This window comes from Zonotrichia leucophrys, chromosome 8 (assembly GCF_028769735.1).
Source record: "Zonotrichia leucophrys gambelii isolate GWCS_2022_RI chromosome 8, RI_Zleu_2.0, whole genome shotgun sequence".
Classification (NCBI taxonomy): Eukaryota; Metazoa; Chordata; class Aves; order Passeriformes; family Passerellidae; genus Zonotrichia; species Zonotrichia leucophrys.
Genome location: NC_088178.1, coordinates 27,020,237 through 27,037,689, shown reverse-complemented (window position 1 = coordinate 27,037,689; position 17,453 = coordinate 27,020,237).

Below are 17,453 nucleotides of genomic sequence, written 5' to 3'. Positions count from 1 at the left end.
AAAAAAAAAAAAGTAGAATAATAAAAAAGGAAGTGGGGATTTGGGCCAGAATTTGTTGTGGGCAGTCTGGAGATGCAAGAAATGCTGCAGAATGTGATGGCTTTCTAGGAAAGAAAATTGGAGACTTGTATTTTTCAATATATATATATTATATATATATATGGTTAGAGATTTGTATAAAGCCAAAACCAGATGCATCCATCTTTCTGTCTCTCCCAGCATGAACATTAGAGGATGAAGAAGAAGGAAGGGAAATCAGACCCATGTTGTTTTCTTCAGGCCTTAGGAACAGCATGGTTCCCAGACAGCATTCCTTGTTAGAATCTCTCTGCTGCATTCATTTATGAATTGTTTATTTATCACCAAACTCAGAATTTCCATCCATGCATAGAAGACATGGTGGTTTTCTGATGCAAAACTAATAACATCTGCTCTTAATTAAACATTAATTGTAACAAATGGCTGCCTATCAGGTTTTTATCCCCTGTCAATCTGAACATTTTCTGGAAGGGGGTTTCTCACCCTGCCCCACTTGGGGCCCCCTGAACCCCAACACTCCCAAAAGCATCACCCTTACAGCATGCTCAGGGCTGTCTGGGTCAGATTTGGGTGCTGGACACTTGGAAAATGAATCCCCCACATTATTTACAGGAATGAGGCAAAATAGAGATAAACCCACTGATTTGTGAAGCATCACACAGGATTCACAATGAGTGGAAATGTGATTGGGCAGAACGGATTTGTTGCTGATTTAGGCCTCCTGTGCTGGCCCCAAATTAATAATACTCAGCTTGAGATAATTTTCTTTTCCAAAATTGTCTTTAAGATGGTTGTTTGGGAAACATATCAGGGGAAAGAATGGGTGTGCTGGTGAAAAAGGAGCAGGCATGGCTGACAGTCCCACTGCAGATAACCAACGCGAATAAAGCTGCAGGCACAGGAGGAAGGGAGAAATTTTTTGTAGTACATAAGCATTAAATTTGTGATAAGTCATAATTTCTCTAGGAAAAATGTGTTCCTATTCAGGCAGCCTATGGAAAAGTTTAAATGTGTTGTAAGTGGTTTATGAGCTGCACAGCAGCTCCTGCCACGGTGGGTGAAATTTGGCTGCTCTTGTCCCTTTGGGGTTGTTCCCTCCAGGGTGAACTCTCCTTGGCTGGTTCCATATCGATTTTTTCCTTTCACAAAGACCAGGCACCTTTTCCCCTCTCATGTACAGTCCATCTCCACACAAGTCAATCAAATGGTCTTACCTATAACTCATTTCAAACACCTACTCACTTCAAAACCACCAGTTCAAAGAACTTTGGTTTATTTGCTGCTTTTGCAGCAGTTACAGCCTAAATAATTAGCTAATACATTTTAAATATGTATTTTAAAGATTATGGTTTAAATCCCCCAAACTGTGTCATCATTTGGAAACAAGCCTCCTTAAAACTGCAGAGCCAGCAGAAAGCACAGGAAAGCTCCAGATGGTCCAGTAGTTTGTGGTTTATTTACAGTAAACCAGATCCTTCCCCTCATCCTTTTATCTCAGAAAATTCAGGCAGTTAGCAAGAGGTGAGGGGCTTTTTTTGGAGCTCTGTGTCGAGTTCTTTTACAGACCTACAAGTGAAAAAGCCAATTTTGGTGGAGGGATGTTGGAAAGACACCTCTGAATTTTTTATTATTCCCCCCCCCCTTCATTGTTTGTTTTCAGGATCTTGACAACACCATTTTATTATTTTACAGTCGGTGACTTTGAAGGTAGAACTGCAAAAGAGATTTGACTGAAATATTTGGGGTATTTGCAGCACTCACATTTCCAGCTCTGCTTTCTCATCTTTCCCAAATTGCCACCATTTTCATGGATCACAGATGTTGCCCTAAATCAGAAGAAAGCCCTGACGTCCATCTATGCTGAGATCTGTAGATAACATCTTTTTGGGTCTCCCAGCACATTTTTTGTCAACTGTGTTTTCCTTGTATTCTTGTTTGTGCTCCAGCTGGGCCTTCTGTGCCTTGTACAGAGAAGCAAACCCTGCCAGCACATTACATTATTTATAAGGCAGAGATGCTATCAGATCTCACTCAGGTTGGAAGAGACTCTGCTTTCAAATAATTATAGAATTTACATTTATGTGTTGCCTCTCAGGGAGACCTTGAAGGGCTGTGTGAGTGTCAGAACAGAGCTGGGGTTGTTGGTTCACTGCTGAATAGAAATAGTGGGGTCAGGGGGGAATCAGGGGGTGAATCCCCCACTGGGGTCTGGCTGATGAGGGTGGAAAATATAATTGTTGAAACTGGAATTTCAGTAAGGCTGAAGTTGTAAAGAACACTGGGCTGATATGTGACCACTGTGGACATGGTTTTATGTCTTTATTATTTATTTATGTATTTTATTTTTACTTTTTAAAGGAGTTATTAATCACTGCATAGCTCCTTGTGCAAAGCAAATTGGGACTTAGGTCCAGTGCCCAAGGCACTGCTGTGCTTTTGGCAAAGGGGAGGGCTGGATGTGGTTTGGGGTGAATTCAGGGGCGCCCCCAGGAATGAATCACAGCCACCCATGGCTGGGCTGCCTCACATCCCATCTATTAACGGAGTTTTCCAGTTTTAGCCATGAATTGGCACAATTCTGGCTTCTCAGCAGGGACAGGCACAAGCTGCAGTTTCCTCCAAAGTTCATTTGATTGGAATGTTTGTAACATATGCCTGTCTCCAGGAATGTGTTTGTTGGAAGGAGGGTGTTCTGGAAGGATGCAAAAATCCATATTTTAAGTGCAAAGCCTAGTGAAGAACTTAATTTTAGTGCATTTGCAAGTGGAAGAAGAGCTCTGCTCATTCTTGCCTTGGCACAATGCAACACATCAGTTAGGCAGTTTGGAAAAGTAGATTAACTTTGTGGAGAGGTCCCAAGTGGCACCCTTTGTTCTTTGCAAAATCAATTTTATGAAGGAAGCTTTAAAAGAAAGGAAAATAGGTGGGGGGAAAGGCCCTGGAATGGCTGGAATGGGATGTCAAAACAGGTTTGATTAGAGATAAACTGAATCCTGCTGGAAAGGTTTTTTCACTGCTCTGCTCTTGGAATATCTGAGCAGGGGTGTCTTCACCTGATGTGGTTGAAACGCATTTGGGTTCTGCTTTTTGGAGACTTGTGGCTGATAGAAAAGGTTCCAATTTAAGATCATGAGGGACCTTTGTGTTTGGTGCAGCATAAAAAATAGAAGGGACAGTGTGAGAACATAATAGAGTCTGGGGGCTTCAGGCTGAGATGATGCAATTTTGAAATCTGGCTGAATGAGCTGTGGCATTTTTTATTGGTATTTTATATTGATTTATAACTAGCAGCTTTCAAAAGCATACAGAACTCCCAAACTCTGAAAATTAATATTGTACTGATGGACCTGCTTGAACAAACATACTAAAAAATGTGCTCTCTGTCATGGCAAGCTGAAAAAGCAGATGGCAGTCGGAAGCTGAGCAGCATACAGAAGTTTGAAATTTTAAATTAAATCAATTTGAAGCTTTGTTTGTGCCTAAGGCAAGCTTTCCCCTCAGATGAAGGAGAGTGGCTAGCTGAACTTTTTTACATGGGCTCTGGTTTGGAAAAGGCTGCTGGAAGATTTTAAATCCTCTGTGATTTACAGCACTCTATCAGTCTGGTTTAACCGTGGAGTAGAAATACCTCATTCAGGTTGGTCCCAGACAGGAAGCCTTTCCAAAATTGTCAACTCCTGTAATGAGATGGGTACAGAAGAGGGGCTCCTGCTCTTCCACAGCGTGCCATAAATATTCAGATTGTGTCATATGTTTTGTGTGCTCTGAAGAGATGTAAAAAAGATAACTGTAGCTAAGAAAGAATCCTGAAGCAGACATTCGCAGGTGGTGGTGTTCTGCTACAATAAATCGACTTACACCTTGATGTAAACATCATGAACCATCAAGAACTTTCCTGAGAGCTCACAGAACATCATGGGGTAGAGCAGGGAAGATGCTCTGTGGGCAAAATGTTGTTCTCTCTATGTGAGAGTTCATTAGTAAGATGAGATAGGCTGGCTGTACCCTGAGGGTCTTATTTTTACTTACTCAATACTGTCCCAGGTTTTAATGAGGGCTTTACCTGAATAAAAACTCCATTTTATGCCAGGCCAGTAAGAGATTGCTGTGTCCTGCAGAATGAGCCTTTTCCTGCTGTCTCCTGGTTTTCTGATAACTGTGTCTTTGTAGTTAACCAGCTTTGTGTGGGTTCCCTTGGAGGAGGTCTCAGGCTTTTGCTTCTTGGCTACCAATTGCCATGTGAACTCCATGGTGAAAGTTACTTTATTTCTGCTGCTTTGTTTGTTGGCCTCTCTTTCCAAAAATCATCCTGTTAAATTGCAGATGTACTCATGTGCTGCCTTGTGCTCTACAAACCTGCTGCTGGTAGTTTGTGTGATCCCTGCTTTGCTAAAACCACATTCCCAGGCATTTTGGAAGTCCCTGGACCCTCAGTCTTTCTGTGAGGCAGAGGGTGTGCAGCTGGTTTTGAGAGGATGCAGAATGCACAGAAGGGAAATACTCATTTCAGCAAAGCACAAGAGTCAAGAGGCATTAAAAGGAAATCAGTTTAACGACTTTGAATTTTGCAGAAAGAAAAAAAAAATAATAGCAGTATTCTCAAATGGTGGCTGAATTCTCAGCCAGCCTTTTAAATCCATGAGCCAGTCTGTTCCTGGCTCCTTCATTAGGGAGCTGCTCATCCATTTGGTCAGGATGAGTGGTTTGTGCTGCAGTAAACATTCACCTGGAATCCACTGACAGTATAAACTTTGTTTGGGAAAGCAGGTGTTGAAATGAGTAGAACTGCAGCAAACTCAACTCCAGCACTAATGGCTGCCGTTCAGTGTAAAGGAGAAGGGTGTGATGCCCAAACCTTGTGCTCCAGCACATCCTGAGGGGGGAAAATCTGGGATAAAGACAAGGCTGAGCTGTGCAAGGAAAGGAGCAGAGTGGTTCCCCCCTCAGGCACCCAGGCTGGACAGTGGGGTTGGGGCTCAGGACCATGCTGGTGACCCCAGGTCTGGGCACTGTGATGCACAGAGCCCCTTCCTGCAGTGCTGTCCTTGCTGGTGGCTGATTTACCCTGCCAGGCCCACAGGTCACCTCTGCCATTGGCATCTTTCTAGTGCTTAAGCGCTGTTTTTTCCTGCTGCACAGCTCCATTTGCATCCTGCAGGGTGGAGCAGTGGGCTCGGCGTGTTCAGTCCATGCTTCCCTGATCACTGATTATTATCCCTGCTGCATGCCCAGGGCCCCACTGCAGCCAGGCACTTGGCACCAACCAGCTGGCAAGGGACAGGGAAAGGGAGATGAGAGAGGGGGGGAGACCACACACATATTAAAAAAAAGGTCTTTTAAACCCAACTATGTCCTTTTGGGCAGTCCAGCTCCAGACAGAGCAGTGTGGCTTTTTAGTAACAATAAAGAAATACAGCTTGTGGAGGAAAGAGAAGCTGGATTTGTTTGGTTTTCACTTCAATAAATTCCAGTGAGTCCATTTGGCTTTAGCACCTATTGTATTTTGGTTGCCCCCAGACAAAGGGAGGAACGATGCATCTGACTCCATGTTCTCAGAAGGCTAATTTATTATTTTATTATATTAAAGAATGCTCAACTAAACTACACTAAAGTATACAGAAAGGATACTTACAGAAGGCTAAAAAGATAATAATAAAAACTTGTGACTCTTTTCAGAATCTCAGCACAGCTTGGCCCCAATTTGCCATTGAGTCAAAGCAACTCACACCAGAATCCAATGAAACAATCACCTGTGGGTAAACAATCTCCAAACACATTCCAAAGGAGCAAAAGACAGGACAAGCAAATCAGATAATTATTGTTTTCATTTTCTCTGAGGCTTCTCAGTTTCCCAAGAGAAAAATCTTGGGTGAAGGGATTTTTCCAGAAAATGTGAATGCCACAAGCACCTTTAGTGTTTTTGAGGTCTTTTTATAGAAATGACAATTAAAAATGGCCAGAGGAAGAAATTTGTCCTCTTGCTACTTTTCTTCTGCTCTCTTGCTCTCTGTCAATCTGCTTTGCAACATGAGAAGCTGCTGCATGTTGATGTGTGCAATAGGCTCCATAAAGCTGTGGGGAATTCTGAGTTCTGGGAGAAATGAGAAAGCCACAGCCTGGAGAATTAGGGAATTTCTCCTGCTGTTCAACCTTTTTGGTCAACTTCACTGTATTTTCCTTCTGTAGTTCTATAAGATTTTTGAAAATCATTCTTCCTGGAACCATGGGAGGACAAGGCTGGACAAAACACTGAAGTCTGTTGTCTTCAGTGCTGGGCATCCCAGGGAGGGTTTGGACTGTGAGGCAAGTTCTGAATTACTGGGATTTGTTATTTTTGCATGGAGCAGTGTAAGGCTGAGGCCTGAATATGAAGCAGATATATGGGAGGTGGAGTTCAAATATTCACCAAAAAATGGATGCAAAGTCAGAGACTCCTGAGCCATGTTCTGGGTCTGCCTTTCGGTATGTGCTGGGAGATTATAAGGAGGTACTGGGGTATCCTCTCAGTTACCATTTGTCAGCCACCTAGACACGGACTCCTTTCCTTATCTTCTCTCCTTTCCCTGATAAACCACCTCCAGCAGCTCCCAATCCAGCTGGGAGCCATGGATTTGTTCAAGCAGAGCAGTACATGGGCACTGACTGTGAGTGTACAAACTGAACTCCAGTGAGAGGAGCCCAGCTGATGCAAAATTACCCCTTGAGCTGTAAATCTCACCTCAGCTGGAGATCTACACCCTTTAGTAGGAGCACTGGCTTTTCCAAAGGCATTTACACCCATTTTGGATTCAGGTCTATGTGCAGATCTTTGCTTTAGGTGTATCTGGAATGTGAAGCATCAGAATTAGCTCTGGCACTGCTGCTGCTGGGTGTTTGTGTGATGAATTAACCTGGCTAATGTAGCTCCACTGCAATGCTGTCTCACAGCCTTTATGGGTATAAACACACTTATAAATGTGGCAGCCAACTGCATAAATCTTCAGACGTGTTTGCATCTGGCTACCCTTGGATATCCAGATCTAATTATCTTCAGATAATTGAAAATAATATATCAATATGCTGCAATATGAATAAAAAAGGACAGGAGTTTTGGAAGGCTCAAACCCATCTGCTGTGTGGTGATAGATGCACGTGCTCCGTGTTGGGTGAGCTTTGCATCCCTGGGGAATGAAGCCTCGAGTTTCCCATGGAACAGCTCCCCTGGCCCAAAAAATGGTGGCTATGTCTTCTCTCTTTTGTGTGTCAGGAATATGTGATTTTGTTGTCAGCACATTTTTTGTAATGAAAAGCAAATGGTATCCAATATGTCTTGGAGAAAACGTGCAAACAACAGCAAAATTACATGTTGTTAGGAAAAAAAAAAAAGGATCTGTAACTTGTTTGCTGTCAATAGAGCTCCTAATGACAGGGTAGGAGGGAAGTGCACCCAGTGATCACTGCCTGTGTGCAATGATACACGTGGGGCTGCAATCCATGTGTGTTTAAAAACTATACCACGAAAAGTTAAATTTCAGATCTTGGATATGCATCTGAAACCTTTCATGGAGTTGAGAGTGTGTATGGATGTGGAGACTGAGGGCTTGGGTCTGTAAAAGATGGGAGAATTGAGAATCCCTGGCTCAAGTCTCCAGACAGAAGCCACAGGCAGTTCCCTGAATTACTGCTCTGCAATCTGCTGGAATTTTAAGTTCAGCTATGGGGAGTAATGTCCTAAATCATGTCTGAACAGGGAAAAAGTCAAATGAAATACCACATCAGTGTATTAATGTGTGTGTCTGTGTAGAATAGGTCCAGGAAGAGCCTTCCCTGATTTTTTGCAGTATTCCATTAACTTTGTTTGAAAAAATAGCCACTGCATAGAATTTCTCCTCAGCCTGGAGTTGGTTTTAAGTGCCCATGTTATTCAGTGTTACTTGGAAAATGGATTTTGTTTCAAAAGCTGTCTCATTCCATGAAAGATTATGAATGGTTTGCTATTCCTGATGCCAGTAGAATTGATTGTTCTTGCTTTGAAATCAGCTAGAAGACATCTGGGGGAAAATCTCAGTATTTCTGAAACCCACAGCAGCATTCCCATTGCCTTCATAAATGTCTGATTCTTCCCAAATATGAAAACTTCCTTCTCAAGTGAACATATTTTACATGAAGATCTAATCATGATAAACCATGTTCACGAAGTGAATTTTTTCAAGGAGTAAATAAAAAGGGGAATGAATACTTTAAAGGAAGCTTGTGGACCTTGATTGAATGACTGTCCATAAATATTTTATGCCAATATTTGTCCTGCTCTTGCACAGCTCTTTAAGAGTTTTTCCTCTCTGATCTTTTCTTGATTCTTCTGTTCTCCTTTTTTCTCTCCCCATCTGCTCATCTCTGTTCCAGATGTGGAAATGTACTTCTCAGAAGTGGAGCTTCCTTTAAAAATAGTGATAGTCTAAAGAAAGTAGTAATTAAAAATCTGTAGGCTGGTTGTAAGAACATGTTTTTAATAGAAGCTCTTAAGCTGTGCATCTGCCCTCTACCACCTTGTGCTCATGATACTGATGCTTCTCAGTCAAGCCAAGTTTTGGATAGTTACCCCAAAACTGTCCATGTCCCACACACATCTATAAGTTCCTTGAGGTTTTATTGATTCTGTGTTGATAAAAATACTGAGGCTGTGAAGATTTCTCTCCTCATCCCTGCTGGAAGCCAACACATCACCCCCATGATAAATTCCACTGGGAGGATCCAGTCCAGCTCATCCCCACTTTCACTGTGGGCACAAAGGTGGCTCCTGTCAGCAAGGAGCTGCTGTGCTCGCCTTGGCTTCTCTGCACCAAGGCTTCACTGGTTCTCTCTGAAATAAGTGGAATTTTCTATGCAGTGTTACCTTGAGAGGCGAAAAGCAGGAAATGAACAATTGCCTAATTGTAGTTAGGGTTTTTTTTTACTACTAATGTTTTTTTAACTGTAGTTAATTTTTTAAAAATATTTTTTCTACTGCTGTAGAACAACAGTGAGAGGAAAATAACTGGGATGTAGTTTCTGCCTCACAGCCCCCACTAAGCCAAAAGAGATGCACACCTGACAGCCCATTCCCCGGAACCAGCAAGAGGAAATCTGGATACAGTTCCTTTCTGTAGTATTTTAATTTTGTATTTATTTAAATAGCTTTTTGGCATCAAAGGCTTGCCATTGCATAAATTCCAGGGGAAGTTGGGGCTTTATGGTGAGAGCAGCTCACATTGAAGTGTTTAATGTTTTTAGCAAGACGTTGTTACAGTTGGTGGCCTTCCCAATCAAGAATGACATTAACGAGGGAACTGGTCTTAAGGATGAGTGCCATTTCCCAGTGAACTGAGTGACATCCGTGCTCGTTCTCATTTGAAATGTACAAATGCAAAAATGTGAAAATTAATTCAGAATATCTTTGTGATAATTTTCGAATAATTAAAAACTCTGTCATAGGCACTCTTTCATTTCTCGATTCCACCCCTATGACCACTTTCTTTTCCATGGTAAATTGTAGAGCGACCTTAATCTGTGATACTGAAAGAATAGACTTTTAAATCAAAATAAGCGTAAGGGGGGGAAAAAGGGAGCATATTAATTGCTCCTTCTTCCTACACAGTTTTTTTCCTTCTCTTTCCTTCAGGCATTCCTTGCATAAAAATATCCATTCACCAACTGTTCACCAACTGTTCCTCCGCTCATTGCCCTACCTTAGATTTCATTTTAAGACACCAGTGAATATTTGCTCTTCAGCCTTGCTGTCTTTGAAGTTTTCTGCAGGTTTTTAAAGGTAGCAATTGGAGGATTTACCCAACAGTGACAGTGGGTTAACGAGCACTTCCTGCAAGGGACTGAGGTGCTGTTAAACTTGGGCTTTTAGGAAACTGGAACTGGAAATACCATCCCAATGAACCAAAGTGCCAGCAGCGTTCCTGGCTCCAGCATCCCTCAGTGGCTGAATTCCCCTCACTCCTTCCCTTCAACTTCTGACACTTCCCAGCCACAGCCTTCATTATCATAACATCACATGGTGACTTTTTTGGCTGTCGTATTCACCCTGTGGTTTTCAGTGGGGTTTTGTCACAGAAATCCCAGAATGGTTTGAGTTGAAAGGGATCTTAAAGATCAGCTCATTCCAACACTCCAGACCAGGGTGCTCAGGCCCCCATCCAGCTTGGCCCCATCCAATCCTGTCAATGTAAAGAGACAGAAGAGGGGTTTTTTTGGGATTTGTGTGGGGCTCTGGCTGCAGCAGGACCTCTGTGAAACCAGGATTGTGCTGGAGCTGCAGCAGTGGCCAGGGCAGGCAGCACATCCACCTCACCTGCCTGAGGCAGGAGTGGGACAGGACACGAGGCAGGGACTGGGGGTGGAAGGTGGGAACTCACAGCGGGAGCAAACTCCAAATCCCACCCCATGCCCCGTTATTTATATCCTGTAGCTTTCCCTGTAGCTATTTACACTGTTTTCCCCTTTGGAAACAGAGGAGCAGATTGAAAACCCAGGGTGTATCCATAACCATTAAAGTAGATGTTCAGCCTCTAACAATGAACTCCTGCAACTGCCTACTGAATTATGCACAAACACACCAATTCCTTGAAGACTGTGGACACACATAATAAATACCTCCTGTTACCAGCCAGGGGGGTTGACTCTGTAGTTTCTTTTCCCATTTCCACATGGTGGGCCAGGTGGTCTCTCCTGGAAGGTAGCTGAGATGAACAAGGCATTTGGGAGGCAGCATTAAGTTATGTTTGCAGAGCTTTCTCTTGAACTTCTAGGGAAAATAGTTATAAAAAGTGAAATATACACTGTACACAAACCCTTTTTTTCTGTTTTCTAAAGAACTATGAAGCTATGCAAAGTTTTAGAACTGTGTTTGGAAAAGGAGGGGAAGAGGAGCAGATGCTGGCTGAAATGCCTGCTGCATCACTCCTTTTTTCCTGCCCTTTCAGTTTTAGGGGCTCCATCATCATTTAGATGCCTGTGACAGCTTGTCTTCTGAGAACAATACAGGCACAGGAATCGAGTGAGACCTAAGGTCCATCTATTCCAGTATCTTGTCTCTGACAATATTCATTACTGTCTCATTTTGGGGGAAAGTGTAAGAGCCATGCAGGAGGGAGATATGGAATAATGTGATTCCCTGCATGGTCTCCTTGGATCTATAGTACTTAGAGGCTGACCTCCCCCCTGCAGCACAGGGGGTTTTGTCCCTTCAGGGTTTTTTCCTGTCATTAATTATGACAGTGCTGGACATAAGAGTGGACGTGCTTGTTCTTCCTGTGGATTTTCTCCTCTTCCATCTCTTGGGACACGTGGTCTTGCATCTTGCTTGTCTGAGCAGAGCAGGACCTGCTCCTTACAAACCAGGGAATTACAGAGACATTGCAAAAGGACAAAGTGCCCTCTCCTCATTATTCTGTATGTCTGATTATAAAGGATCCAGGTTTTATGATGGGGCCCTGAAGAACTTGCAGAGCAGGTATTTGAACATTTTGTTGTGGCTTTTAGCTCTGTGGATTAGTTTGGCCCTTTTCAATGTCTTCCTTATCTCCCTAATGTAGAGGCTTTTATAGAGCCCCTCAAAGGAATATTAATATACTCCACACAGAGATTATTTTATGTGCAGTATGAAATCCCTTGCACCTCTATTTTTTTATCCATTGTTTTTAAAGCCTCAATATAGAGTGGTAATTTTGGAAAGCACTTAAAAGAATAGGTGGGATTTGCTTATAAATCAGTTGTGCTTTGATCTATTTGCTTCCTTAAGACTCTCTAAAAGGTGATAATATTTCCATATTTTTTATTTCCCCCAGCATCTTGCTTTCACCAGTGGCATAGGTGTTTAAAAATCCCCAGTTTTTAATAGGCTCAGGTTTCTCTTCCAGTGTTTGCTTCCACCTTTTGATTAGTGATGCTTTGATGTGTCTGTGCTGAGGTTTTGGATGCACCCTCTTCTCACCCAATGACTCACTGCACTCACTCAAATCCTCCCCGATGAAGTGTGTAAGCAGCAAATGCAGACTCTGTAATGAAATACAGGAAATATTGCTGTAATATTTGAGATGCTTCAATTTGGAGAGCAAGCAGACAGGGTATGGAGTTTTGGTTTTATTTATTATGTTGCTCTTTTTGCTCGTGCCGTGAGCCTGTAACAATAAACTGTACTGTGCCACTTTGATTTAGAAGAAGCTTTACTTCAGGAGTGTAACTGCCCTTTAGTTACCATCAGTTCATTCCCAGCACATGGGAAACCATTCCCATATTTTTTTCCTTTGTCCTTGTTGGTGCTTTCCTGTGTGACATTCTCTCCACTCGTATGATCTCTGACCTCAGTGATGCAGAAGTCGCTTCTGAGTCAAGCTACAGATGAACCCTGCTCTTAACAGCTGCAGAAAATATTGCTTGCTGCAGGAGCTGTTTGATGCTGTACTCCCTTGGGAAAGACGTTTGTTTTCCAAAACAAGGGAAAAAAACCTTGCTGCGAACAAAAGAGATAAAATATTAAGTATCATTTTGCCACCGACAAAGAATAAAAATAATTTAAGCCTGGCCATGAATGGCTTCAGCAGAGCATAGATTATTTTCAGGTGGAGTGTGTGCTCTGCAATTCAAAGCACAGCTGAACGCTCAGGCTTTTTTTTCATTTCAAAATGCATCAAATGTATTTTTATTTATTTTTTTAACCAAAAAACCATGCTTAACAGTACATTTTCTAAGGCTGTTGTTGGCTTTTAATGGCGAGTCAATTTGTCCTTTATCAGAATAGCAACACATGGCTGAACCAACATAAACTCCGTCGACTGTCTCAGGCACGTGGTTGGGCTGCTGGCGTTTGAGTTGAATTGCAGGCAGGTGATAAGGATGCAGCCACCGTTTCATCCAGGTTTCCATTACGGAGCTGGATTGCAGCAACATCCCTCCTCGCCTTCACTATTCCCTTGTAGCCTAGAAGTAAAATAAATTCCTGTTTCAACTCCGGCTGGCTGGATCCTCGCAGACGAGCGGCATCCTTACCGATAACCTCGGCAAAACCAAGCGGGTCCTTTGGAGATAGAAACCCTCCACGCTGGTGCTTTAATTGTTGCTTTCCACTTGTTATTTAACTTGTTTCTGCTCCCCTCCTTGCAGCCCATCCAGTTTCTGAGTTGCATCACGTACGGCTCACAAGCCGATGATGGGTCCTGCCATTCCCATGGCGTCTCCCAGGTCTAGCCGCAGACACGGTGCGAACATCCCCCCAGGGAACGTAAGATGCTCCGGATTCATCGCTGAGCTCTGGGATGCCATCTGCAGTTCCCAACACTCCCTGCCCTTTCAGGGCAGCCACACTTCCAGCAGGGAAAGTTAATTGTAGCTGTCTCCAACTTTTCTTTCCGGAGTCGGGAATTTGTTACCGTGGCCCGCAGGGTTCAGCGTTTTGGCTCGGAGCTCTTTTGATAAATCAGTTACGGACTCTCTTCAGCAGTTGTTTGCAAAGTAAGAAAGTTTGGTGCCAAATGGGGAGAAGATTTCAGAGCAGATAATGTGACAAGATACATGAGGGCCCAATGCAAATATGGATTATGCTTTCTCTGGCTGCTGACGTTGCCTTGGAATTGTGATTCTTCCTGACTTTTGATTGTTCAGAGGGTGCATTGATGTGAAATTCACTTGATTAGATTTCACTGCAGCTTGCATGTTTTGAAAGTTTTATTTTGAGCCAACACTCATGTGCAGAGTGCCTCTTGAGTCATCTTCCATCAACTTCTTTGTGGCCAGTCCAGAAAATAAATCACCACATTGATTTATCTACAGTGGTAGGGCATCATTTTAGCTACTTTTTGGGTTTGTTGCTCATTTCCTTCCCAATTCTGTTAATACTTGCTTTCATGAGTACAACACAAAACCAGACAGTCATCTTAATGACAGTGAAACTCTAACAGTGATCCACTTGCAGAGCAAGGTGATTTGAGTGCAGTAGGGTAGGCAATTACTGCTGCATTAACATATCCACATCACATTAATGACGGAGTGCCAGGCTCTGGTTTACTTTTGTCTTGTGTGCAGGAAGGGATCATTAGAGTCCCATGAATAATAGAAACCAGAGAAGAGAAAAAAACCCTATTAGGGTGTTTTATCAATCTTTCTGCAGTTGTGTTCTTTTTTCTGACAAAATGTCTGCGTTAGTATTCCTGAATAACTCTCAGTGGGAAATGTGATCTGAGCGCTGTTGGGATCAGTGGCAGGACTCCCACTGCTTTCAGCGGTGGTTGAATCGGGACTCTAAGAACTTGGAACACGTCTTGGTAGGTGGCTCCTTCCAGGCAGGTTTTTAATCTTTAAATCAGTAGGAGATGGACAGGTCTCCCCGTTCACTGTAGCTATGGAGCATTTGCAGGACTTCAGTAGCTGCTGGGTTTAGGCAGATGGAAGACAGATGCAATGTAAGCGATTCCATATTGCACATTGACTATTGATAATTCAATATTCTTTCACCTTCAGAAAGTAATTTTTGGTCTATTCTGGTAAAAAATGTATTTATTTGAAAATGCCTTTCTGCATGAGTTACAGCTTTATTCCAGGGCTGCTGTTTTAGTTTTTACTTGTGGAGCTCATTCATCATGGAGAGAAAAGAGTCCAGGATGCAGACTATCTTCCTGTGTGCTGCTGTTCTGTCAGCAAAATCCAGAGGTTGTGAAAAAGTATCATAATTTCTGAAAAATGTAGAGGAAAAGTTGTTGAAAGTGGGATGATTCTTATTTTTCATCTATGTAATCTTTGATGAAAGCGTGTATTTTTTGTCATTGGTTTTGCTCTTCGGACCTACTGGTCCAGGCCAGGACACAGAGCACAGTACAGAAACCTGCTCCTTTCAAATAGCTCAGGAAGGCTGGAATGACTAGGAATGTTTTCCATCAGAAAAACCTGTTCACTGCAGGGGACAACACTGGTCTGTCCATCCTGCATGGAAAAAGCCACCTGTGAATGCTGAGACATGTGAGAGCTGCAGGAGATGTCTGGGGTGTAGAGATCTGAAGAACTTTTCTTCTTGCCAATAGCTTCTACCTACTTTTATAAGGTATGGCTTATAAAATTGGCAATATAGAGAAGATCAGGTAACCTGAGAGAGGGGACAAGAGATGATTTCTTTGGTTGACTCTTCAGCCCTCACTGATTAGAGATTTCTGCAAGTCTGATGTGGTAGTTCGACTGCAAATCAACCAAGGTGATGAAAACATTCCCTGACTTTGAAAATATCCCATAGGCTGAGTGGTTTCTGGTTCTGCCATCCCAGGTGGCAATTCCACCATCCCCACAACGTGCAGGGCTGGGGGTGTGCTAGGAGTTCTTACCAAGGTGATAAATTATGGACAGATGCACAAACAGGATCTTTACGCTTGTCAGATGTAAAACATTACGGGCTATAATATTGCTATTAGGCTTTTTGGCTCAGATCAAGTGCAGTGTCAGCTTTGGTTTATGTATCTTCCAAAGCAGCCTCACAGCAGACTCAGAGGTTGTGGAAAGGTTCTCTTGGGCTGGTTTTTTGCTTTGTTCTTTTAATGGTTTTATCTGGAAATGCAGTTATTGAAGTGAGTATAGTTTATCCTTCATATGCTAATGAATTGGCATTTACAAACAAGAAACATAAGTGTCAGTAACCTGATCAGGAACTGTAAAATAATTCCTATTTATCTCATCTACTCATATCTCAAAGAAGGCCTGGGGGTTCCAGACAGCAATAACATAAATACCAATTTAAGAGGTCTGGTCAATAAAGTGCTCTGCACACACACTCCAAATGTAATTAGTTACTCCATTCTGTTCCCATTGCGTTACCTATGGATTACCTCTATGGATTAAGCCTTCCAGAAATGTTTCTCTCCTGGTGTTTTTCCCTTGCTATAAATCAGGGAGATCAGGAGGCAGATCTCACCTTTGGATTTGCCTTCTGTGAGGGTGGTGAGGCCCTGGCACAGGGTGCCTGGAGAAGCCCCATCCCTGAAATTGTCCAAGGCCAGTGGAAGGTGTTCCTGCCCATGGCAGGGAGTGGAATGAGATGATCTTTATGGTCCCTTCCAACCCAAACAATCCTTTGATTCCATGATTCAATGAAATATACTTTCTCCTTTTGGCATTAGTCTAGGGAAATCCCCTTGGGAAAAAGAGAAAGGGATTTTAGTGCACATGAGTATTTCCCTGAGCACTCAGGAGAGAGATCTGGATGTCTCGTTTGGATATCATAAAACTATTGGAGTCCTATCAAAGTTATTTTGGAACTCTTACTCCATTTAAGGAATGCAGGAACAATTTCTAATTGTGTTTCTTGCAGGCCAGAGCTGCAGGTTTTCCACCTGGGATGGAGAGTGCCCACCTGGCTTTGTAGTTCGCTGATGGGGAGCATTTACCTTCTCCTTGTCCAGTGCTGCCAAACTTGGGCTAATTATCAACAGGGGTCCATGTTACATTTCTTCTCAAAGCAGATTTTAAGGCCTGAAATCTGTTGTAGTTGGAAGCCGAGTCTTGAAGGAGTGGGAAACAAAAGAAGAGATGAAAAGAATCTGCAGCATAGGTTTGATTTAGCAGAAATAGGTCGTTCAAGTTCTGTTTGCTTACCTTGGCAGACAGGTATGAGCCAAAAATACATTGCAAAAATAATGAGCTGAAAAACAATATTCCGCTGAGGGGGGTGGATAGGCAGGATGGGAATGACAGTCCCCCTTTTCTGAGCTTGGATACTGGGGTGTACTGGTATATCAGAATATGTCTGGTGGAATGTTCCCTGCCTGTGGCAGCAGGGTTGGAAATAGGAAATCTTTATAGTTCCTTCCAACCCAAACCATTCTGTGATTCTGTGATTCCACTGCATAAGTTTAATGTTTGGAAATGGAAAGTTGACAAACTTGGTGTTAGTGTGCTGGCCCAAATCTTCTAGGCCATCTTAACAAATTTTCATTTTATTTTTGCCAAATAAAAATTGGCAAACCATATCCTGTTGAGACCTGTATTTGCATTAGAACAGAAATATTTTGTGAAATGGGTTGAACTTGCCATTATTTAGTTTAAGAAAAATCTAGGGAAAGATGCTGTGATGTCTAAATAGCTCATCTCAAAGTTTTTAGAACAGAAGCTCTTGATTTTCATGCGCAGTCATACCTTCATTTAGAATTCATTTACTTTCATTAGAAGAGTTTTCTAATTTTATGCAAGTGAATGACTCAGATAGGGAGCATTTTGCTGATTGTACAAAACACTCTTTCATGCAGAATTTTCCTGAAAATTTCAGTCTGGGTGTGCTCATAATGTCTGCTGTCATACCCCTGCTCTGTCCCCCCACTCTTTAAATGCCTAAAACTTGAGGACTTCCACTTGATTTTTTTTTAGACTGTTTCCAAACCAAATGGCTCCACAATGGAGCAATTAGTCCTGGTGTT